This window comes from Vicugna pacos, chromosome 34 (genome assembly GCF_048564905.1).
Source record: "Vicugna pacos chromosome 34, VicPac4, whole genome shotgun sequence".
NCBI lineage: Eukaryota > Metazoa > Chordata > Mammalia > Artiodactyla > Camelidae > Vicugna > Vicugna pacos.
In genome coordinates this window covers 12149621-12173809 of record NC_133020.1, presented here as the reverse complement: position 1 = coordinate 12173809, position 24189 = coordinate 12149621, and the positions used below count along the sequence as shown (strand labels likewise).

At 41.4% G+C, this 24189-nt stretch overlaps 1 long non-coding RNA gene across 1 annotated transcript in view; it reads left to right on the top strand.

Annotated features, from left to right (window-relative positions):
- LOC140691319 (uncharacterized) overlaps nt 1-24189 on the top strand; it is a 30623-nt gene that overhangs the window by 138 nt on the left and 6296 nt on the right. The window contains exons 2-3 of the long non-coding RNA XR_012066931.1: nt 1967-2160; nt 4146-4245. This is a non-coding gene — a long non-coding RNA (uncharacterized lncRNA). The remainder of the gene's footprint in view (nt 1-1966; nt 2161-4145; nt 4246-24189) is intronic.

Below are 24189 nucleotides of genomic sequence, written 5' to 3'. Positions count from 1 at the left end.
CACCAAATGTGTCCTCACTGTGGGGCTTTTTTCTCAGCTCTTTTCCTCTGTCTAGAATGCTCTTCCCCCAGACGGCCACATGTCCAGCTTTCTCACTCCCATTCAGACTCTGCTCAGATACCATCTTCTCAATTAGGCATACATAGAGCTTCTTAAAAACTGCCTACGGGTTCCCCACTCTGCATTCTGGGGACCAACCTGTCCTGGTTTGCCTGGGACTCTCCTGGTTTTAACACTACAAGTTCCACATCCCAGGAACCCATTCCATTTAATATTTCTCATTCTGCCCAAGTTGCTAAGTTATGTATGTATGTATCTATCTATCCATCTTCATATGCACCCCCCCACACACACACACACACAATTTATTTATTTACTTATTATTTTTTAATTTGCCTTGGTCATTCATCTTTTTTTTAATAGTTTCTTTTTAAATTTTTTTTTATCGAAGTGTAGTTAATTTACACTGTTTCAGGTGTATACACGCACATTTAATTGAATGTTTCCCTATGGTAGAATTAAGTTTTATAATAACAGGATGTTTTGCCATTTTCCCTCCACAGAAACATCCAAGGGCCTCAAAACAGTGCTCAATAAATACTCTTTAAATGAATGAAAAAATGTATATATCAGGGCAGATTAATAAAAATTAGAGCAGAATCCATGTCAATGCTCCATCTATTTGAATAGTGCCCAAAATTATGTTTGGGTTTTTTATCATTTTTCCAACTCATACTTACACATTAATCTCTGAATGAGTCAGAGATTCCAAATGGCAGGAAATGTAATGCCTTACAGAATGGTAGTTTGAACTGAAAATTGAGATTTATATAATGAAAATGCTGATTCATATCAGCGTTGTGCTGCAGGGTGATCCGATTGGATAGTAACTTTCAGTTCATGCCTCAGCCCATTGGAGACACTGATAGAACAATAAAGAAAAGAGGAGGGAATGACAAGTCTAAAAGAGCATTGTAGAACTAGCTTAGTATCTGCCTGGAAAGAAGACGCCACGGTGGGCACTGGCAGATTTAGGATCAATGCAATCAACCAAAAGGTGCATAGGCACCTTTACATGTAGCATACAGATACACGTTATCTAGTTTGAAAAAAAACCTCACAAAACCAAAAAACAAATGTAATCGACCTGGATGTGTTCTTAGATGGCATCAAAGCAAGTACTCCACGTAGCACTGAGGACATTAGCCCAGGAACATGGCATGGTTGGCCAGGATTACTCAGGTACTCAGGATTGTCCCCTTCATGTCCTTATAATGGTTTCTTTCAGCTTGACTCCTCCCCCTTCTTTCTAATTTAAACTTCTGAGTTTTTGGAGATTTCTCTTCTTTCACTAGCCTTCACCTTCAGTCAATGGCTGTACCCACTTTATTTCAGATGTTTTTCAGATTGTCTCCTCTTTTCTACCCTTAGGAAGGAGTGTTCCTAATTCAGTGGTCCCTCATTATCCCTTGCCATAATCATGTTAAGAGACTTCCTACTGATTACCCTGTCTCTACTTTGGTGACATGACAGCCCCTTCTGTATTCAGCTGCCACGGTCCTCCGTTGACCGTGCCACTCTCCAGAATGAAGCCCTTGCTCCTTGAGGAGACACACATTGCTCACCAGAACCTGGCCTCTTTCTGTTTCTCATCCTTCGGCAACTCTCTCTGCTTCGTCCACACCAAACTGCTTACAATTCCCACGACAACTGTAGCCTTCCTTTCTTTCCTCTGGCCCGTGCTGTCTCCTATTTCATGAATACTCTCCTCTTCAGTTGGCTAAGTTTTATTGGTATTTCAAGGTTTATTTCAGATTTCCTGTCCTCTAGGAAGAGGTCCCCACGGTCCAGCCCATGGAAGGTGACATGTTCTTTCTCTGTGCTTCTATAGCACTGTGCTTCAAGATATCACAATATAATTACCTATTTATATCTCTTTCCTGCACTTTGTCCTTCTATCTTGCAGACATGGATGCAGTCTTACTCCTTTTCAAATTGACAGCATCTGGCAAAGTACTTGGTGATGAAACGACTATTTGTTAAATGATTAAATGAATGAATGGATGCCTTTACGTCTTCACTGTTACCAGCGATACATCGATGGACACACTCAAATCATTTATTGATCAGAAAAGGACTTCCTTTAACTTTCTTTTCAAGGTATCTCTTTTGTTTCTTTTATGGAGAATTCTCTCTTACTTTGACACCTGACAAATGAGTCACACCTCAACTGTAATGAAAACTTCCATCCACTGCCAATTCTCTGTTCCTGATGGAAGGATCTATGTTAAAACTTCTTATTTTATTCCCTTCAGACTATTGTAATGGTCCTTTGGCTGGTGTCCCAGCACACATAATTAACAGACTTCGTTCGGTTGGTATGAAATGTTGCCGCTAGAATCCAATCCAACACTGGATCAAATAAACACATAACTCTGGTTTTTGTGTCATCAAAATTAGAGATGGAAAATTATTATTAGTTCCATACCAACCCTGTTCCTCTGGGGAGTTAAGGCAAAATTGCTCCCCTCTGGTGTTTTGTCCACTGAGTTAAAGTGAATCAAGCAACAGGTACTCTACAATTTCCCCTGGGAGATTCTTTCACTGTCAAATAGAAGTGATTAAAAAAAGAGAACGAAAAAAAAAGAAAAAAGAAAAAAAAAACCTCTTCAACTTTTATTAGGTTTCCTTAACTGTTTTCTTCCTAGCCTCTGCTGGGTTGAATTCCGAAGCATCTATACACGATGGAGTGTATCCTTTGGCCGAAAGGTTTATTTTCCCTTTGTGATGCTCATTGAAGGCATTGCCTTTATAGTGACCCATTTAATCCCAGTCACTTCGAAATGAGTTAAATACTGCCTCCTTCACACAATCTAAATTGGCTTAACATCTTTCAATGCAAGTTATTTGTGTAATTCCCTGCACATGCTAATGTATACACCTCAACCTGACTACATAGACGTCAGGTCCAAACAAATGATTTCAGGGGCCCAGGAGCGAATTACTGTATTGATCTATTAAATAGACCTAAAATGCTTGTTTGGATTTGGAAGTCACTTGCAATCAGCAGCATTTTAGCGGAAGGCTTAGGCTGTGAATGACTTAGGAGGAGGAAGTAAGGCTCTGTTGCCTGAGAACCCCTGGGGACTGGTATTTCAAGAAGTTTCCCCAAAGGCTTTCACTACTGGCAGGCTCTGCTACGAGGCTTGTTGTCAGTGTCTCCGCTAAGATCATGTGGAAGTTAGATTACGGTGTGAGGGTGGAAGAAATTTCCTCTACCCTTCTAGTTTCTTCTGATTGATCTAAGAATTAAATTGACATGAGACAGAGTAAGAGGGAAAAAAAATCCAACAGAAGTTTAGTAACATGTGTCCATGAGAGAAACCCAAGAAAGCTGAGAAACTCACCGAAGTGGCAGGAGGCTCCACCTTAAATACCATCTTCAGCTAAAGAGGAAAGAGAATGTTTGGGGTAGTGGCTTGGGACCTCAAGGGGAGGAAGGCAATTGACGTAGAGATGCAAAAGCAAGAGTGTGGTCAGCAAGTGTTTGCTGGGCCCTGCACAGACAGCAGGACATGGAGAGGAATTTTAACAGACTTTTCTAGGTTCTTCCCTGTCTACATACCTAGTTCATTCTACAGTCATCTATGAAACGAACAGGACCTCTATTTGCATTCTTTTGGGCAAGTTAGTTAAGGGGAACACCAACAGTTCTTCCTGAGTCTTTTGGGCCTTAGAAATAATTGGCCTAAATTAATCCTCATGCCAAAGAAACACAATTTGGGGTGGCAAATTTTGCTCCCCTACAGCAGGCATAGGGTAAAATTTTCCCATTCTACCTCATCACGGTTCCATACTGCATTCATTAGGGAGGATTTTGACACAGAAGAAAGCAAGCTTGCTGGGACTTGGAGCCAGATGGACTTCCATTCAAATGCTACTGCTTCTACCTTCTAGCTGTGAAGCATTTAAAAGGTTATTTGGCTTTCTAAATCTCTGATCTCTCATTTTTAAATTGGCAGTAGTAATATAATACTCATACGATTGTTGTGGGAATTAAATGAAATAATGTAAGTAGTATATGTTGGCATATGGTAGACACTCAATAAAATTTTGGTTTATTTCTCCCTTTCCCTTCTGCGAAGAAGACTATTCGACTACACAAATCAACGAGAATGTGTTGGAAAATGGAGGTGAACATCTGGTATGAATTTAACAAGCATTTTATGGAGCTAGGAAATCAAGGTATACTTTATGTTTAATTATTAATAAAATACTGCAAATGACATTAAATAGAAAGTTCCATGTAAGTTCAAGGCAGTACTGCCATAGCTAATATTTTTATCTACTTAGTGATCAGTCACATCCCTTAGTAGCTCTCTCTTGACCTGTAAAAACCTTTTTTTCCAAAGTGTCTTTCTACATCCTCAAACATTATTTGGGGCACCTCAGTCTTGCCTGTTTGTGTCAATAGTATGTTAGTGTATCATACTAAAAAAGTTACTTCATATATTCTGGAAGCCTTTTTTTCTCCCTCTTGTTTACAATCAATTGGTCAAAATATTAATCAAGTTCTTAGAGCATGCCAAGTGTGTGTGTGTGTGTGTGTGTGTTGGGTGTGTGTTGGGTGTGGGCAGGAGTATGCCATTTGAAGGGGTCCAGTCTCCCAAACTTCCATCATCGTCCAGGCTAACTTTCGAGGTCCCAAAGCTTTATCATTTGTCTTGTATTACTGGATATCCAACTCTGTTGCTTAAGTAATAAAAGGCAGGGGAGTCTTTGGACTTAGGACAAAGATGGGATATGAAGGCTGAGCAGAAGGGTGCCAGCCTCATACAACAGGGTGGATTTCTTGCTAGTCCTAGCTAAGCCTGCAGGAAGCCAGTCTGATCGGGGTCCTTTAGGAAACCCAGGAAAGGATGAAGTGCTACACAGGTTGCAGTCTTGAGCAGATTAGCTGTAAAAAAGCTGGTGTTGACAAGGATTTCCAGATTGTGTTTCAAGCTACATTAATGATTCAATAAAAATAATCCAATTTCTTTTTTGCTCTCTGATTTATTTTTCAAAAAAAGGGTTTTTGTTGCCTTAGTGTTTAAGTTGTCATATTTTGAGAGATTTTCCTAATTTTTAAAAAATAACCCTCTATGAGACAGATCAAAATCAAACCCAGTTGAAAGAAATAGTTTCTGAAGGTAGATGTTTTAACTTATTTCCATCTAGAATTAGGCTCTGGTTCCATTAAAAGACATGCCAGAGCAGTATGAATTTGGTTATTTTTACATAAATCTGCATGAATACCCAAGAGACTCTGTGCCAGGTATGCAAAATAAAGTAGCATTAATAAATTAGTGCTATCCCTTCCTCTGTTGACTGTGTTCAAGCCCAGGATTCAGAGCAGGAAGTCGGTAAAACTCACAACAGATATTTACACTAGTAAGTGCTGATTCATGCTTAGAGGAGAAAAACAAAACAAAATAATACAAAAAACAAAACAAAAAAACCCCCACAAACCTGCCACAAATAACAAACACTTAGGGCACATACAGTCTGGAAGGACAGAATCCTTTGTCAAGAACTTAATCAAGCTTCCAAATATAGTTTTTCAGTTTTAAAAATTCTTTTAGTTTTTAGATACATCTGACTCTCAAAACGCAAGGTGCAGAATTAAGTGTGGAGATAGCAGGCAGAGAGGGCTGAGTCGTTCTCCATGAGTCAATCGAGGGGCCGGTGGTTTGAGAGGGAGCCACGGAGTAAGGAGAGGAGAGACGGATGGAGGGGTGAGGAGGAGGTCTGAGCCTGGGAGGAAGAAGACTGAAAGCAGAATTGCTTCGGTGGCTGACTATTTACTTTGATTCACTGGAGCAGATAATATTTCAGAGGAAATTACAGATTATGAACAAGAAGGGACAAAACGTGGGGGAAAGCCAACATTTATGAAGAAGAAGTTAAAACAAGGCTTCCTTCTCCCAAATCTGCTCCGTCTTTGTAATTGTCACAGTACAGACGCAGGACGTAGCTCAGGGCACGGTTCTCTCCATCCCAGGCTATCACTGACACCTTTTCTCTGAGCTTTGGACTTTAGAGAAACGTTGAAAGCAACTTAATTTTCACCAACAGGAGAATTAATGAGTAACTTACATTACATTCACAAAGCAACACTCTGCAGTGGGTAAATTGAGTGAACCGGAGTTACCTGTGTCGACAGGGAGAAATCTCATAAAAATCAGAATGTATGGGAAAAACACACAAAATGATACCTCCAGTATGATAGTCATCTAAGGGTTAACTTAAAAAGTCAGTCATTGTCGTGGATACACACGTATGAATGGAAACGATAAACAGCGCATTCAGGATAGAGGTTATCTTTAGGGAAAGAATGAAGGGAATGGAATTGGGTGGATGTTGATACCGGGGGCTACACCGCTCTCTGCCGTATCATATTATTCCCTTTCTTTTCTGTAGGAATAGAACTTTCACCTGAGTTTGAAAGGGCATATGGCTGCCTGGCTAGAGATTCTGTTTTCTGGTCCCCCTTGGAGCTGTTATATACTCAGGTGATTAAATTCTTGCCAAAGTAGGGTGATTAGAAGTGATGCGTGTGCCTTCCCGTCACTTCCTGAGAGGACCGTGCTTGTCTCTGCATGTTCCCCTGCCCCTTTCCCATGTGCTGGAATATGGATGTAATGCCTGGTAATTCAGTCTTAACCCGGAAGACATGCACAGTACTCTGGGGCAGGTGTCATGGCCCTGGGGCCACTGGCCTCGTGCAATGCAAATAACAATAATTCGTAACTTTCACTCCTACGTCTTATTTTATTGTGTGACTACACCACGGTTTATCCACAGTCTTATTGATGGGTATTAAGGTCACTTCCTACTTGGGGCTCTTAAGAATATTCTTATACAACTTTCCTTCCTTCATAGATTAGAATTTCCATATGGTATTTTCTGCTTTAGTCAGTTTGGGCCACGATAATAATAAAAAAAATACCATCAACTGACTGGCTTATAAACAAACATTTTTTTCTCATGGTTCTGGAAGGTGGGAGGTCCAGGATTAAGGCACCAGCAGAGGCAGTGTCTGTTGAGGACTTGGCTTCTAGATGACCGGCCACCTTTTCTCTGTGTCCCCCTGAGACAGAACGGGCAAGGGAGATTTTTCAGACTGCTTTTATAAGGACACTAGCCACTGAGGGCTCCACCCTCATGACCTAATCTCCTCCCAAAGGCCCCACCTCCTGGTATCATCACCTTGAGTGTTAAGTTTCAGCATGAGTTTTGGCAGGGACACAAACATTCAGCCCATAGTGTAAATATTTAGGAATGGAATTGCTGAGTCACAGGATATGTATGTGTTCACTTTTCCTAGTACTGTCTGGATTAACTTTTTTCCAAATGGCTATAACAATTTAAATCATCACCGGCAGTACGTTGAAGTTTCACCTTGTTTTTCATTGAATTTCAATTTTTAAGTGTATCATCCTTTTAATTTTTACAAAATTAGATAATTATTTCTCAATGTGGCTTTAATTTGTCTTTTTCGGGTTACCAGTAAGGATCAGTATCTTTTCGTATGCTTAGGGTTGTTTGTGTTGTCTGTGAAAAGCCCATTTACATTTTTGTTCATTTTTCTACTTGAGTCATCTTTTTTCTTCCTAACTCTACGTATAAACCCTTTGCTAAGAATATGAGAGGGAAAGTCTCTCACCTTGTGTTTTGTAGGGATATACCTATCTTTTGCTTTATGATGGCCAGTTTTATTTTTGTTTAAGAAATCCTCTGCATGTTGAGGTTGTAAAGATATTCTGTGTTTTTTTCTATAATAGGTACAATTTTTACCTTTCATATTTATTTTACATCTTCCGCTAGTAACTGGTTTTTAAAATACAGCCTGGGTTAAAAAGTGAACATGCAGTCTTCTTGTAGATAACCAGTTGTCCCAGCCCCACTGACTGAATAATTATCATTCCCCCACTGATCTCTATTCTGCGCCATGTCATTGGTGGGGGGCTGTTTCAGGGCTCTGTTCTTTTTCACTGTTCTGCTCACCCAACCCAATTCAAATGCCACATTGTCTTATTAGGACTTTAATAAAAATGTTGGTGGCACATAGCACACAAACCTCCCACCCTTCCTTGCTCTTTTTATCCAAGACGATCTTGGAGAGTCCTGTTTCTTTGCTCTTCCGTCTTAACTTCAGAATCAGATCCTCCCGCTGTTCCATTGTGTTTGCACATTCCATTTCCGGTTTCCATAGATTATTCTGGGGGAGAAGCTTGCCTTTAGTCCGCTGTTTTCAAGTTGACTCAAACCTTTGTTTCACGGAAGTTTCTCATCAGCCTGACTTTTAAACTTTCTCGTTTTACATGGGCTGTAGTTTGGCTTTGAAACGAAACGGAGAACGCCAAGAGGTCCTCGGTAAAGAACTGTCTACCAAAAGGAGGAAAATAAGAGAGTTTTTGTTCTTGCTTAAGGGGAAAATGTACACATTCAGAAGAAAAGGATACCTTAGATGGAGACAATGGAAATACAGGTCATACCAGATAAACGTGAAAAGCGACGGGAGGGAGTGGTCGCCGCGCTGGCTACCAGCTGGCCCGGGGTTGGCTTCGGACGGCTCAGCTGCATTCTGGAACATTCCCTGGGGAAGCAAGATCCTGAGGTAAATACAGAGGATGAGCAAGAACAAGTTTATTATACAAATAACAGTTGCAAGCCAGATGTTCCGGGCTAGGGTACACCTTCCTTGCCTGAGGCAGTCGTACAATGCGTTTGGAACGGGTTTTCACATCCTCAGGGGCCTTGCTATCAAATTCCAAAACTGCTGCCTCTCCTCAGACTGCTCTCCTCACAACTGCTGGGGAAAAAAAAAAAGAAAAGAAAAGAAAAAGAAACTGTTAGGAAGGTCTCACATTGAGGAAATTTTGCTAAAATGTGTTACATGCAAAGAGGAAGGGAGCGGGGTTCAGCTATTCTGATAGTAACTGCCATGAACGCTGGACTGTGTAAAAAAAAAGAAAAGATTCCACTTTTCAGTGTTTATACTGAAGTACATAAAATGAAAGAAAAAAAAAAGAATGCCATGGAGCTAATTTTTTTTTAAACTAAGCAGGCTTTTAGCTGCTCCCATCCTATAAAAATCAAAAGGACGGATGTGACTTAAACTTGCTTTACTGAAGCAAATTTTCACAACCTGACATTTAAATTGAGCTGTGGGGCACTCCAGTAATCCCACAGGCACGTAAAACCTGATGCTATGTCTGCATCTAAGTATTCTGCTCTGGGATTGGGGGTCCGAATTGGCAACCTGGGAAAACCATGTTGCTCACACTTGCTCAAACAGTCTCTAATTAGTTCTTCTGCCCCTCTTGTGTCCTAATAAATGGCCCATTACAGAACATTAAAACTGAGTTCTTTCCATTAAAAATGATTTCCTTGCTAGTGAACATGATCTCGGTTTAATGTACAATGTTGGTTCACATTAGGTTGTCCTGCTGCACAGTGAGTGCTGTCCAATGTGAAGGGACAGATGGCAGCGGTAACTGGGCTTCCTGGTTGAGTCAATTTGCCGAGCGGGGCATGAGTCTTCCCACACTGGTCTAAATATCGCTTATGTTCTTGGTTTGTTTGGGGGCTATCACTTTTTGATCTAAAGAGCTGAAAACTCTGATGTGAAATTGTATAATGAGCCCTGAAAAATTATGAGCCTGAAGAGACTCTTAGATCACCTCATCAGGTCGGCTCTCAAGTTTTATTTGGTTAGTGGTGCAAACAGGCTGATGCAGTGGGAGCTTTTTCTGGGACTCTGGCACATTCCTCACACCATCCAAGGCTCCCTTGGCACCAAGTACAGTGTCACACATAGTAGGTGTCCAGTGACTTATCTGTTGGATTAATACTGTAAAATGCTTCTAAGTGGCTGATCATTAAAGTTTCCAAAATATGTGTTTAACAAATCAATAAACACATATTTACTGATTCCCTATGTGTGCCCAGGATTGTGTCTGACCAGCCCTGAGAAAAATGCAAAAGATGCATTAAATGTGCCTCCAGGAGACAATGTCATAGGGGAATGTTAAGTACGTCTCTGAAGTTCTCATTTTCACTCCCATCTGCACTAGGAGAAAGCATCCTTTGTTGCTCAACTAGTTTTGGGGAGGTAAGCTAAGTGGTCAGTTACTTTACTTAAGGAAAGGGAAAACTTCTGTAGGAAAAGTTTCTAAACAAGGGGTAAGTATCTGGAAATATGGCCAGAGAATAGAGTAAGAAAACCCAGAATGGCTGAGTTTTGTATGAGAGGATTGGGGCTGGGGTCGAAAAGAGAGAACTTGCCTTAACAGGTAGATCTCTGGGGTCAAAAAGAAATACTTAAAAAAATAATTTCAGAAACTCCTGCTCTGTAATGTGTAAGGTAACAAATCTTGTCTTTCCAAGAAACCTTCAGTAAAAATAGCTCTCTTCAAAGCTTTTGGAATCAGATTTGTTGGGAGGTTTGAAAACGGAGCGTAGACTGGTCTTGAGATGAGCTAAAACTGGTTACGTTCACTTGTCAGGAATGTTGAAAGGAACATGACACTCTATATCTAACTGCTTATTCATCTAGAATGAACTATAAATATAGCTGTCATTTTTGACACCCAGGTAGGACACATGGTTGGAAAAATAAGACTTAACATCTTCGGTTGATTGGTAGTTAAATATTCCAAAATGTTTATCTAATCAATCAATAAAGCAACTGCATGTGACCAGAATCGTGCTTGACAAGACTTAAGGAAAATTGAAAAAAAATGTATTAAATATGGCTCCACGAGACAGTGTCATAGGGATGAAATTATTTTAGAGAATTATAAACTATCTTGATTTGAGGGTACCCCAGGAAGCCCAGACCACAGGCTCACAAAACTACTGGCGTGCTATTCAGAACGTTGAGTAGTAGGTCATGGAAGGTTTGAATACAGCAACCAGTTTTTCCCCCTAAGTTGATATGGTGGGAATTGTACTTGCTGAGCTACATTTATGGCTCTAGGCTCATAGATAAAGCATTCTGATTGCCTTTCAGAAGAGCGTGGAGAAATGGGGGGGAAAAACCACATTATAATAAAATGAAATTAGCATCATGATAGTCGTTACTGAAAGTTCAGACTGAAGGACCTCATCTTCCTGCTGAGGCGAGCTTTGCCTGAGCAGCTTTTGAGAGGCGTTTTTAATCCTTATGACTGGACAAGGGTAGCATGTGAGGCCAGAGGACTTGGTTGAATAAATCGGAATGTACACGGCATAGAAAATAGACGCAGGAAAGAGGAGATACTTGTTGAGTGGTGTGAAGTCGGGCGGAGCTTTGTGCACTCAGTTGGTACCCAGTGTTGCAAAGAGCTTCCCAGCTGCTCCTCCTATGTTCAGCCTGAGCTCATAAGTAACAAGTGAATGTTCTTTAAAATGCAGCACGTCTATGTTCTCCTTGCAAAGTTCTCCCAATTTTTTAAGAAAGTAAGCCCAGACTCCCTATTTTGACATTCAAGATCTTCTACTGTGTGGCCCAACATATAATTTCAACCTACAAAAATAGCATTTTTGTATGTTTCAACCATACAACTTCATCTCTCCCTGCTCCATAAATATACTCAACTTTAATCAAGCTTGACTCCTTTTTTGTTTCTGTGTCTTTTTCAAAAATACTGCTCATTGCTAAAAGCCCTTTTCTAATACAGCTCCTCTGGGAAGCTCTTCCTGGTCCTCCTTCACTACCATCCACAGGAGGATTTTTTTTCCCTGATTGGAATACAGACTGTAATTTATTTCTCTCCGTGGTGTCTTCTGTTTTATTACTATTTGTGTACATATATGTTTGCAGTCTCTTTGATTGTAAGAGATTCTAGAAATTCATATTGTATTCAACTCTTGGTCTTTCCTCTCACTCCTCTTTCAGCAACTAGCATAATGGAAGACCATAAATAACAGTTAACAAGAACAAAACTGAGTGCTTCGTAGCGTTAATAGTGAGAGACTTGAAAATTCAAGACAGAAGTGAAGTGTAGGAGAGATGCTGAGTTGTGAGCTGTGGAGCATTGATGGAAGATCCTCTCTCTCTCTCTTTCTATTTCTCCCTCCCTCTCTCATTCTCTCTGTCCTGTGTGTGTGTATGTGTGCACACATGTGTGCACATGTTTGGGGGTCTTCTAAATATTTAAATCAAGATTAGGAAGTCTCTGCTAACAGCATTAATAGCTGCGACTATGCAAAATCACTATAACCTCCTTATTTATTGTGTGATGAGATTGACAGCCTCATTGAAACATTGTGAATAATGCAAAATGCCTTTGTTAGGGATTCCACTGTACGATTTTTCCAACAGTTTCAATGAATGAATACAAAATATTTTCAATGCCAGTGATTTCTTAGAACGAATTTGACTCTGAAGATTTTGGTTCCCCACTTGCATAATAAAAAGTTTTACAAAGAAATACTCTTTTTTAATAGAAATTATTTAGAAGTGGAGCAGAATTCTCTGTGGATACAGGTAGAAAACTTGAATTCAGTACTTGTAGAATGAGAAATAAGTAGGAAAAAAGTAAAAAAAGAAGATGAATATGAATGAAAACAACACATGCATTCAATAAAGGGTGCTACTCTGCATTTGCTGACATATTTCTCACTGTAGCGTCTGGGATTTCCTTTCCAGATGCTCTTCTCATACCTGCAGGGGATAAGCACTGTGGAAATGGAGACCCCAAAAGATCTAATTTTCTTTCGTTGTTGCTCTAAAATTTGCTCTCTCACCCCTCACCATTTAAAGAAAAACTCCTTATGAATGAAGAACTCATTACTCTGGGCTCTTCGTATATTTCATATTCTCGCTGTATTGTTTTTTGCCGGCCAATCTTTTAACCCCGGATCCTACTCTAAAATAGCGAGTTGTTCGGATGCAGACGCTTTTCTAATAATGAGACACTTACTCCTCTGGTTAGTTGGGAAAAGGATGCTTCTGCAAAGCAAGGTATTGGGAAGGGAAGTGGCTGTTGCACTTGGCGCGTTGATAATTATAAGGCTTGTTGGGTAGGAGAGCTGCTTTCGACAGGCTTCGGGCACCTCCTTGCCAAGTCAAAACACACTCTTAAAGCCACAGGCAGCGTTAAAGGAGATCCTAACCTCATGTGGCCACGTGACAGCCTGCTGTAAATCAGACCTAGGATCTTATTATAAAGCAGCGCTGCAGAGAAGACTGAAATCACATCGTTGACAGGTGTCCTATGTCAAAGTTAGGTGTCTGATAGGGAGAGAGTGGACCCTGAGATATTTGAGCAGAGAATAAGCCTGAGAACAGTTAGCCCAACTGTTTCTCTGAACACCTCTGGGTGGCAAAAGGAGCCCCTGCTTCCTGTTTTAGGAAACAGCCTCCATTTGTCTGAAGACCACTCGGTGGCCTGGCTTAAGTCGCCACGTGAGGTGATGCCTGCTCTTCTCAAGATGTGCGACCCACTACCAGGCAGGGTCTCAACACAGCCTCCGTGGGGAAGTAGAAGTCCTATTTCAGAAAGACAAAAACTACAAGGCAAAGAAATCCCAGAGCTTGCTACTATTATCCAGCAGGGATTGGGGTAATATACATGAGAGTGGAGCTTGACATGCTGGCCTGGAGCTATGGACTAGATGTCTGAATATGAAAAAATCCTGACACAGTGGGCACTCAACAGTGTTGTCCACCTGAGGTTGGTTCTCGTATTTTGCCAGGATGAGTCCTAGAAGCTTGGACATAGTCAATGGAGCGGACAGACCTTGGCGTTTTGAGGAAAGTGAGAGAAGGCTCAGGGAGGTGGGACTGTTGGAGTGGTTTTGTTAGATAAGAGCCACCATTTGACTTTGGTCCCTGTGAAGGCCATTGGCAGGGAAGTAAAAGAGAAGCTATTCCCTTCACTAAGGTAATGCGAAATTCACTGGAGAGGACACCAAAATCTTGGAGAAACTGAAAGGTGGCTGTTCCCTGCAGGCTGGGGTTGACAGTAAAATATGCCGTGGAACTAGACTCCCTGTTATCTGTAAGGATGTTGAGATTCCAGAATGTCAGGAGCCAGGGGACAGCCCTTACCCATCAGAGAAAAAATGGATTTAATTACAGAATAGGAATGTGACAATCAGGGTTCGTTCACCTGCAGGAATCCGTGGCAAAGGCCAATAGCTCGTGATAATCCCAAGAATGAGATCTAGGAAGAGCTAACTGAGGTATCGCTCAATTTATGTAATGAAAAAATTAAAAAAGGAAAATAGAGCTGGCAAGCAGAAGTTAGTGGCTAAAACGAAAAGTCGAAGCCCTCATTCAGTTGCCAAATCTAAGTCATTTTACAGACATGGGTGGAATCTATTGAAGGGGAGGCTGAATCCCCTTGAGGAAAGGCCCCCCCACAATGCCATCAAGAGTAAACCCAGTAAATGCTTCTCTGAACCTTCAGAAAAGGCCGTCTGCCCATTTACCAGAGAGGAGTGCAAGGGGAATCCAAAACATTTTCAAGGATTTTAGTAATTTGACATGAAATTCTGTTATAATCCCTTATTTTGAAAGGGGCTTATGGAAAGCAGGTGAAAATGGAATTACTGGTTTCATAAGGGGTTTTGTGGGTCCGTGGAGACCATCTGTGGTTATTTCCCCAAACTCCTAAGGTATAATTGGAGTAGATGTCCTTAGCTGCTGGCAGAACCCTCTCACTGGTGCTCTGATCTGTGATGCAAGATCCATTATGAAAGGAAGGACCAACTGGAGGTCCCTATAACTGCCTCCATCCTTCAGACAACATTGTGAATCAGAAGCAGGAGGGACTGCAAGGTTTAGTACTTCCATTAAAGCCTTGAAGGATACAGGGATAGTGGGTGCTTTGTCCTGATCCCTGCCTGCTCAGTTCACCTGTCTGGCCTCTGGTATAACCTGATGGATCATGACAGGATTTACCATGAACTTGGAGCCCCCAAAGCAGTGGCTACACATGTGAGTTCTTTCCTGCAGTCGGTCAGCCTAGCCACTGGTGTGTGGCATGCAGCTCTTGCTTTGATAAATGCTTTTAGATCCCCATCAATACGTACCCTTCAATATGTAGCCTTATTTTGCACAAAGCTTTACAACTCTCCTCCTTTCTGTCCATCAGGACAGGGACCTGGAGGATCTTGACATTCTTCAGGTTGTCATTGCAACTCACCTACCTAGATGACATCATGTTAACTGGACCTGGGGAGCAAGAGGTGGCATGTGGCGTGGATGCTTTCATAGAACACATATGTGACAAAGGGAAGAAGATAAACCCCGAGGAAGATTCAGGGGCTTGATGCATCCGTGAAAGGTTTCAGAACCCAGTGGTCTGGGGGCATGTTGAGAAAGCTATTAATAAAGGACTTGCACCTCTTATCACTAAGAAGGCTGCCTCTTGTACCTTGTACCTCTTATCAGTAAGAAAGAGGCCCAGTATTTGATGGGCCTTTATGCAGCTGGAAGGCAGCATGGGTCACTTATCAAGGTGATTTGGGAGTCTGCCAGTTTATGTTTGGGCACAGTGCGAGGATGACACGTCAGATTTGCAGACTGCAGTACAGGCCGCCCTAACATTTAGACCATATGACCCACTCTTCTCAGCAGTGCTGGAGGTAACCGTCATGGTGAACAAGGATTGCTCAGGAGGAGAGTCCCCAGTGCAGACCTTTAAGGTTCTGGCATAAGGTCATTCTCTCTTTGAAAGAATAGCTCCCCATATGTTTCAGAGCCCTCGTGGAGACTGAGTGACTGGTCATGGAATGGCAGATGAAATGGGACCAGAGATACCTATCGTTAATTGAATTTTTTTGGATCTCATGCATCATAATGTTAAATGGGCACAGCAGCACATCACTGCAGGATGGAAGCGGCGCGTTCAGGACCAGACCTGAGCAGCGGCGCTGCTGCGTGCACAGTTCACCAGCAGCGATGACTGACAGTTCTTGGACGCCACTTTTTTTTTTTTTGGAGAGAAGAGCCAGCCACGTGGCTCTTTGAACCTCTCCCATCTTGGAGGAGTCAGTAATTCACCCTTATGAGAACTCATAATACACTGAATCTTGTGAATTTGTCAATACATGACCATTTTTGTCCTGCATAAATGACAATTTTATATGGTTCAACCAAGTTCATGATTCTGGATGTGGATATGGCACGCAGAACAATGCTGCCCCTTCCCCTAAACATGTCTACATCTGAGTCTCTGAAAACTGGGAATATATTAGGTGACAAAGCAAATGGGAATGAAAGATGCTGATGGAATTAAAGATGCTAATCAGCTGATCTTAAGACATATTTTCCTGGATTATCAATGTTGATTATAAGGGTCCTTAGAGGTAGAAGTGAAAATTGGAACAGAGAAGAAGAGAGATGGCAGTGTTAGACTTGGCTCAACACTGATGGCTTGGAAAATAGAGGAAGACAGACATGAACCAAAGGGTGTGGGCGGCCTCCAGAAACTGGAAAAGGCAAGGAAACATGTTCTCTTCTAGACTCTCCAGAAAGGAAGGCACCCTGCCATCACCTTGATCTTCACCCAGTGAGATCCCTGGCAGACTTATGATCTACAGAACCTGTAAGATAGTTAATTTGTGTTGTTTTAAACCACTAATTGTGATGATTTGTTATAGCTGCAATAGAAAGCTAATACACTTGACCCTTGAACAACATGGTGGTTAAGGGTGCTGACCGGCACCCAGTCGAAAATCCACGTATAAACTTTACAGTAACCCCTCCATATCTGCAGTTCCATATCCAAGGATTATAACCAACCTCAGACCATGTAGTACTGTAGTACGAATCAACTGGAAAAAATCCACATGTAGGTGGCCCTGTGCAGTTCGAACCTGTGTTTTTCAAGGTTCAACTGTATAGTAGTTTTGTTTTTCCTGCCTGCGGTTCCCATGCCAGCGTACGTTTCCAGCCATTGTAGAAAGACTTATCCATTGACGTGGTATCCCACTGTTGCCTTGGGCTAAGAGCACCATTCTTTGGCAAAGGAAGGAAAACATTGGGCTCGTTCCTATGAAATTCATGTGTGTTCCTCATAATTCATAAGTAAGCAGCTTGATAAAATGTGGACTAGCCAGCTGAAGGCTCCTTTAAGGCATCGACTTGAGGAAACTTTGAAGGGTGAGGACAGTATATTTGTTGCACTGACAACCAGTCTGTGGAGCCATGTCCCTTATAACAAGAATATTTAGGATGAAGAATGAAAGGATAGAATTAGGATTTGTCTATTTTCACTACATTTCTTTCTTTCATTTACCTCATCTCCTAGAAAATTTAGGCTCTGCAAGGTTAGAACTGGAAGCTGTACATACTGCTTGGTCCCACTAGGGTCTGGGCCAGGAGATCAGCTGGCAAAATGGAGTTAGTCTCATGTCAAGGTGACTGACCCTGACTGTTCTCCAGAGCCAGAACTTCTACTGCAAGAGTAGGGTGGGAAGGAATATGTCCAGAGGGAGGATATTCATTGGGTCTTGCCTTGGTGCTTCTGTGCCCTCTGATAATTTTGAAAAGGCTATTGTAGCAATCACAACCTGTTAAGGACAAGGAAAGTATAGCTCAGTCCCTTCCAGAATGGAGGTCTAGATCACTCACTAGGTAAGAGATACAGACTAGCTGGAGTTCTGGCCAAGGGTGAGGAACATCTAAAATGGGCAGAAGAGAGAGATGATGTGTCAATATGGCAGCTGAGGATGGAGCTTGGCTGCTAACCCTCTTTAAGCTGTTTTAGGAGATGACAACTGTCACAATCTTGGGTGACTGAATTTGTTCCTCCCCTCAGGGGAAGAAGTGAGGACATCTTCTCTATGTGTAAGATCAGTGAGCAGAATTGAGTGTCACTGAGTAAACGATCAGATTCAATTTGTGTCATCCCAAATCAGCTGGCCTCCCCACCCCAGTCTCAGGGATTTGCCTTATTTTCTGTCCAGATTGTCCCAGCAACTGCTCACACCATTTCGTGCTGCAGTCTGGGTGACCTCATCTCCTTAAACCTCCAGTTGCTTACACCTTCCACATGAGGGGAGGGCTGGGCTTTGGCACCACCTCCACGCAACCCACTATAATCCGGGAGCCATGGTAGCTCTAGTGCTTATGTCCTATTTAAATAGAGACCTAGAGGCTCCAACTTCTTCAATGGCTGCCCAGAGGGACCCAGAAACCAAGATGTTTCTGTTTATGAGAAAGTTAAAGCCCAAAGGGGTGGACTTTGACCAACAAGAGACAGAAGACTGAGTCAGCAGATAACCTGCTTCCCCTTCCTCTCCCACCTGCTCTTCCTAGCCATGCTTTCCTTCTGCCTTTTGGAACTGAGGAAGTGCCTGGATTTCTTTGAAAAGCTGTGCCAGTTCAGAAACGGATCATCTTGTGTTTCCTCTTCCTTCTTCCTGCCTCACTTTTCCTTTCCCCCCCACTCTTCCCCTCAGTAAAGCACTTGAGCTTGGCCTTAGACTGATTTTTAGAAAACCTGGGCTGAGATATTGCACCTGAAGCTTGTTGAAGACTTGAACTACCTGGGTCACAGTGCAGATGGTAAAGAGGGGTCGATGTGTGAGATACTTAGAGAGAAGAGTTGTCTGCATTTGCTGTTGCATTGGACTGGAATTGGAGAGCTGAGTGCGGGGAAGAGAGGCAAGTACAAAACCTTTGAAGTTTATAGCATTGGCAACTGCTGAAATGATGCATTAACTACGATTCCAAACAGTAAAGGTTTGGAGAGAAGGTAATGAGCTGAATTTTGAATTAATCCTGCTTGAGGTAGCTGTGGGACGTCCAGGTGCTGAAGTCTCGGAGAAAGTTGGAACTGTGTTCCTGGAGCTAAGGTGGTGGCTTTAGTAAATGGAAGGTTGAGGTCAGCTCTCTGCAGTGTAAATTTTTTATACACATAGGTTTTTTATGGCCACATTTCTGGGCAGACATGTAGGTGTGTTTCAGCAGTGACTATAACACCTTTTGGAAAATAAATCATCCAATAGCATTTATTTGAATGTCCCCTGCCCTAAAACATTTTAACACTCCTGTCATTTATTTCTTCCAAATCATCTATCATTTATCCTTTCCTGGCTAAGGCCACATTTATCCACAGGGCTGGCTGTGATGTGCTATCAGAGGCACCAGGAAGGCTGCTCTGTTTCAGGAAGTATCTCCTCCACTGCCTTGCTCAGACTTGATTTTCACAGTTAGCACTTCTACTATTGAAATGAAAGATGTAATTCATCAAAACTTGGTAGGTCATTAGTGGATTTGGAAAGACTCTGTAATAGATTCTTCCTGAGGGAAGACTGTGTGTGTGTGTGTGTGTGTGTGTAAGAGAGATAGAGAGGGAGAGAGAGCAAGAGAGAGACAGAGAGGCAGAGAGTTAGGTGGTACCATCAATGGTGTAAAATAGTGGTTCTATTAAGACTCTTGTGTCAATCTCCTGGGTTCAGTCCTAGCTGTATTATCTCTAGCTCCGTCATCTTGGAAAAGTTACTTCACCAAGATTCACTTTTACCACATCTATAAAATTGGGCATAGCCATAGTAAATGCCTAAAAAACTGTTACATGAATTAAATAGAAAATGGCTACATCGTTTATAGTAAGCTCCCAAATGTTATGAATAATATTTTTAAAAATATGAATTGTGAAGCCAAAGACAAACTTTACCTACTTTATAATTCTGCCTGGAGAGGGGCTTTTGGATCATGTATAATCATTTGTTAATAAATGTAGATTTGGGATCCATTTTTTTCTTTTAATTCATGCACTTTATATTTTAAATAAGCAAACTGATTCCAAGTGCCCCCTGCCCCCACCCTGTGGCGGCTTCTCAGTGTTAAGGTGCTCTCTCATTTACTTGGAAGGTGGATGGTCTGCTTTACCTCCAAAATATGCCTTAAATTGTCCATTTCTGGCCATCTACACAACCTTGACAATGGCAGTGACTTCCTGGTGGGACTCCAATTTTCATCTTTTCCCCCTGCAATCTTTCTCCCCTCGACACAGGGATCATACCAAGGACTGTTCAGTGGATTCCTATTCTGATTGGAGTAAAATCCAAACTCCTAACCATGGCTTCCAGTTTCTCCCATTTCTGCCACATCTCCCATCTCATTAACAGCAGCCACAAGATTGTGTTCTATTTCTCAAAATATCAAGCCCTGATTGCTTCTTTCTTGGTTGCTTTATTTCTTGGGGTTTTTCTTTTGTCTCATCAGCCTGAAATGCTCTCTCTCCACTCATGCTGAGTCACACATTTGTGGTCACAAATGATCGCCCCTTTCATTTTCTTTGTAGCCCTCTGTCACAGTTTCCTTGTAAGTATCTTGTTTCTTTATTATCTCATTTGTATAAGCCTCTCTTTTCTATGAGAGCTTCATGAGGTCAGATGCCTTATTCCTGTCCTGTCTATTTTTGTACCTCCAATGATAAACGAGTCTGCCGTAGAGCAAGGACTCAAAAAATATTTGTTTAGTGAGTGAATGAATGAGCGAATGAACACAAGGAAGTGTTATTGACCATCCACGTTTCCATGACTAACAGAGTCATAAAATGAGGTAACAACAGAGACCACCCACATGAGGATAATACACAAGATGCCCCTGTGTCAAAAAGAAGTAAATATGCAGGTTTGAACAGTTGAGAAAATAGTGCATAATAATTGCAAACACATTGTTTTTGTTATATGTTTGTTTGCTGGGAATCGTGCCAAGAAATTTAACCATATTCACTCATTCAGCGCTCACTATAACCCCCAGAAGCTGTTATTAACATTCGTATTGTATAGATGAGGAAACAGTCAAAAAGGAGTTTGGGAAACTGATGCTCAAGACCACACAGTTAGCAAATGTGAGGGCGGGATGTGAATCCCGGCAACCTAGTGCACATGGCCAGCCCACTCTGCGGCTCTCTAAAGTAGTCCCACAGGCTCATCGATGTGACACGGATACTGTACAATGAAAGCAGGAACCGGATCTCATAAACGTTCACATCCACTCGGCAGTTAATCCGTTGCTTTACCTGTGATGGCCATGTATCAAATTGAATCAAAATGTCAGCAGGGTAGGTAAGGAAAGAAAAGTCTTAAGCTAGACCTTAAAAAAATCATCAGGTTCATTGGGAGAATATTCTAGAGATGGGCAGGAAAAGTGGTGATTAAATAAAAATGGGGGAGGAGTGTATCGCTCAGTGGTAGGGCGCATGTTTAGCATGCAAGAAGTCCTGGGTTCAATCCCCAGTACCTTCATTTATAACCAACCAAACAAACAAACCTAATTACCTGTCCCCCAACCCCCCAAAAAACAACACAAAAAATGGGGAACATGGTGAAAATAAATACAAACAATAAGATTTTTATAGAATAAAAAGGAGAAAAAAGCAAAGGAGGATAAGAATGTGTTTCCAGGGAAAGAACAGCATTCAAAAAGAAGAAGGTAACTTGAGTAGGGAACACAAATGTATGATGTAATTAGCAAACACAGCCCTTCCGTGGAGAGCAGTGACTCGCAAGTCTTCACAGCTTGATGAAAATATCATCTCTTGAGGCTACGCAATGTCCCTTTCTCTGATTCCACACAGTCATTCTTTGGTACCCACCAGAGACTGGTTCCAGGACCACCCCTCCCCCCTACCAAATACCAAAACTTCCTAGATGCTCAAGTCCCCTATATAAAATGGCATAATATTAGCACATAACCTACTCACATCCTCCTGTGTGCTTTAAACCATCTCCAGAATACTTATAAAACCTAATACAATGTAAATGCTATGTAAATAGTAGTAAATACAATATAAATGCCTGATGAATAGTTGCCAGTGTGCGGCAAATTCAAGTTTTGCTTTTTGCAACGTTCTGGATTTTTTTTTCCCCCTGAATATTTTCAATCCACAATTGGTTGAATCTATGTTTGTGGAACCTGTGGTTACAGAGGGACAACTGTATTCACAAGCGACCTTCACATTTAAATTCAATTTCTCATTGTTTCCTGATCTGGATAAGAAAGTTCTAAGAAACCAAAAACACAAACAAGCTGTCTGCTTCAAAGCAAAAAAATTCATGGAAAATTATTAAATTTTCTCTTTTTTTTTAAACATTTTTTTATTGATTTATAATCATTTTACAATGTTGTGTCAAATGCCAGTGTAGAGCACAATTTTTCAGTTATACATGAACATATATATATTCATTGTCACATTTTTTTCTCTGTGAGCTACAATAAGATCTTATATATATTTCCCTGTGCTATACAGTATAATCTTGTTTATCTATTCTACAACTTTGAAATCCAGTCTATCCCTTCCCACCCTCTGCCCCCTTGGCAGCCACAAGTTTGTATTCTATGTCTATGAGTCTGTTTCTGTTTTGTATTTATGCTTTGTTTGTTTTGGTTTTGGGTTGTTTTTTTTTTTAGATTCCACATATGAGCGATCTCATATGGTATTTTTCTTTCTCTTTCTGGCTTACTTCACTTAGAATGACATTCTCCAGGAGCATCCATGTTGCTGCAAATGGCGTTATGTTGTCGGTTTTTATGGCTGAGTAGTATTCCATTGTATAAATATACCACATCTTCTTTATCCAATTATCCGTTGATGGACATTTAAGCTGTCTCCATGTCTTGGCTATTGTAAATAGTGATGCTGTGAACATTGGGGTACAGGTGTCATCCTGAAGTTAAATTTTCTCTTGATTATCAATTCAAGCAATGCTACTTGAGCACTTCATCTGTGCAAGGAGCTCTTCCGGGACGTGGGTGTGGTGTGCAGATAACAAGCACACCCCCCTTGTTCTCAGCTAACTTACCAACTTGTGAGGGTGTTTGTTTTTGGTACAGATGTGGGTCTTACCGAGTAGAGAAGCTGGCCCTTAAATTCCTTGTCCTGTAGAAATGGAGGGTCAGATCCTGGCTTCACGCTGCTCAGAATATGTCTCCATCTGAAACGCCCCTATTTCAAGGGAGGGCATAAACCTTCCCTGTCAGAGAGTCTGCTCACTTGGCCCTGTTCAACCTTAATTCTTCCTCCTCCTCCTCTACCCTGGGAACTGATACTGACCTGGTAAACCTGCAATGAACATTTCACCAAAAAGTGACCAAGATAATGCCCAGCCTTCCAAGATCTTGACACCACAGTACTGGTACCATGTTCCCCGTTGTAGTTGTGGCCTGGGGAAAACTTGAGGGACAAAGGTTGTGTGGTCTTGGCGATAGCTTAGAAAGATTTTTATTATTTACTTGCCTCAGAATGCTATAGATGAATAAAGCATTTAAGCTTGTTTTGATACTGTCCGTTTTCTTTTTAAAAAAAATTTATTGATGTATAGTCAGTTTACAGTGTTGTGTCAGTTTGGTGTACAGCATAATGTTTCAATCATACATACATATACATATATTCGTTTTCATATTCTTTTTCCTTATAGGTTACTGTAAGATATTGAATATAGTTCCCTGTGCTATGCAGAAGAAACGTGTTGTATATCTATTTCGTATATGGTAGTTAGTACCTGCAAATCTCGAAAGAGTGTTCATTTTCAATCAAGAATTAAGTAGCCTGATCTCTTTCTCTCTTTTGTACACACACACACAAGCGTGCATGTACAAATACTCACACTGCCTTCTCCCAGCACACAATTATATAATCGTCCAATTGTATCAGTCCCCCGATACAGGCTAGAACCACGTGCGTCCTGTGAGGTGAGGGCTGGGGAGAGGAGCATGGAGGTAACGTTATTGAAAGACTTGAATGAATTTGTTTACCACTGTGACCTTCACCCTTTGTCCTACTTGTCAGCTTCTAACATCGTATGAGGTTCAGCCGTATCCCCAGAGCTCTGGTGCATGGGTCTCTCCCAAGGCTAATGTTAATAAGTTGACATAAAAATACTCCTAATTACGTAGCTCTTAAATATAAACTAGGCCACAGATAAAACACACGCTAAAGCGAAGGGAGTGGAGCTTATCACAGAACAGCTCTGTTTAGTGGATAAGAAATACTTTGTACTCTTACAGCTATGACCTTGACCCCCATACGTATGTGGCAAGGCCCCAAATTCTTCTCCAGTCTTGATTGAAATCACTCTAAACTAAATAGGAGGCTTTGTGCTTCCCTCCCCCTTTTCTCCTTCATTCCATTACTTTTTCATAGTTAATGTCTGTGTGGAACTAACTTGCTGCACTGTTTTTCAATTCGTACT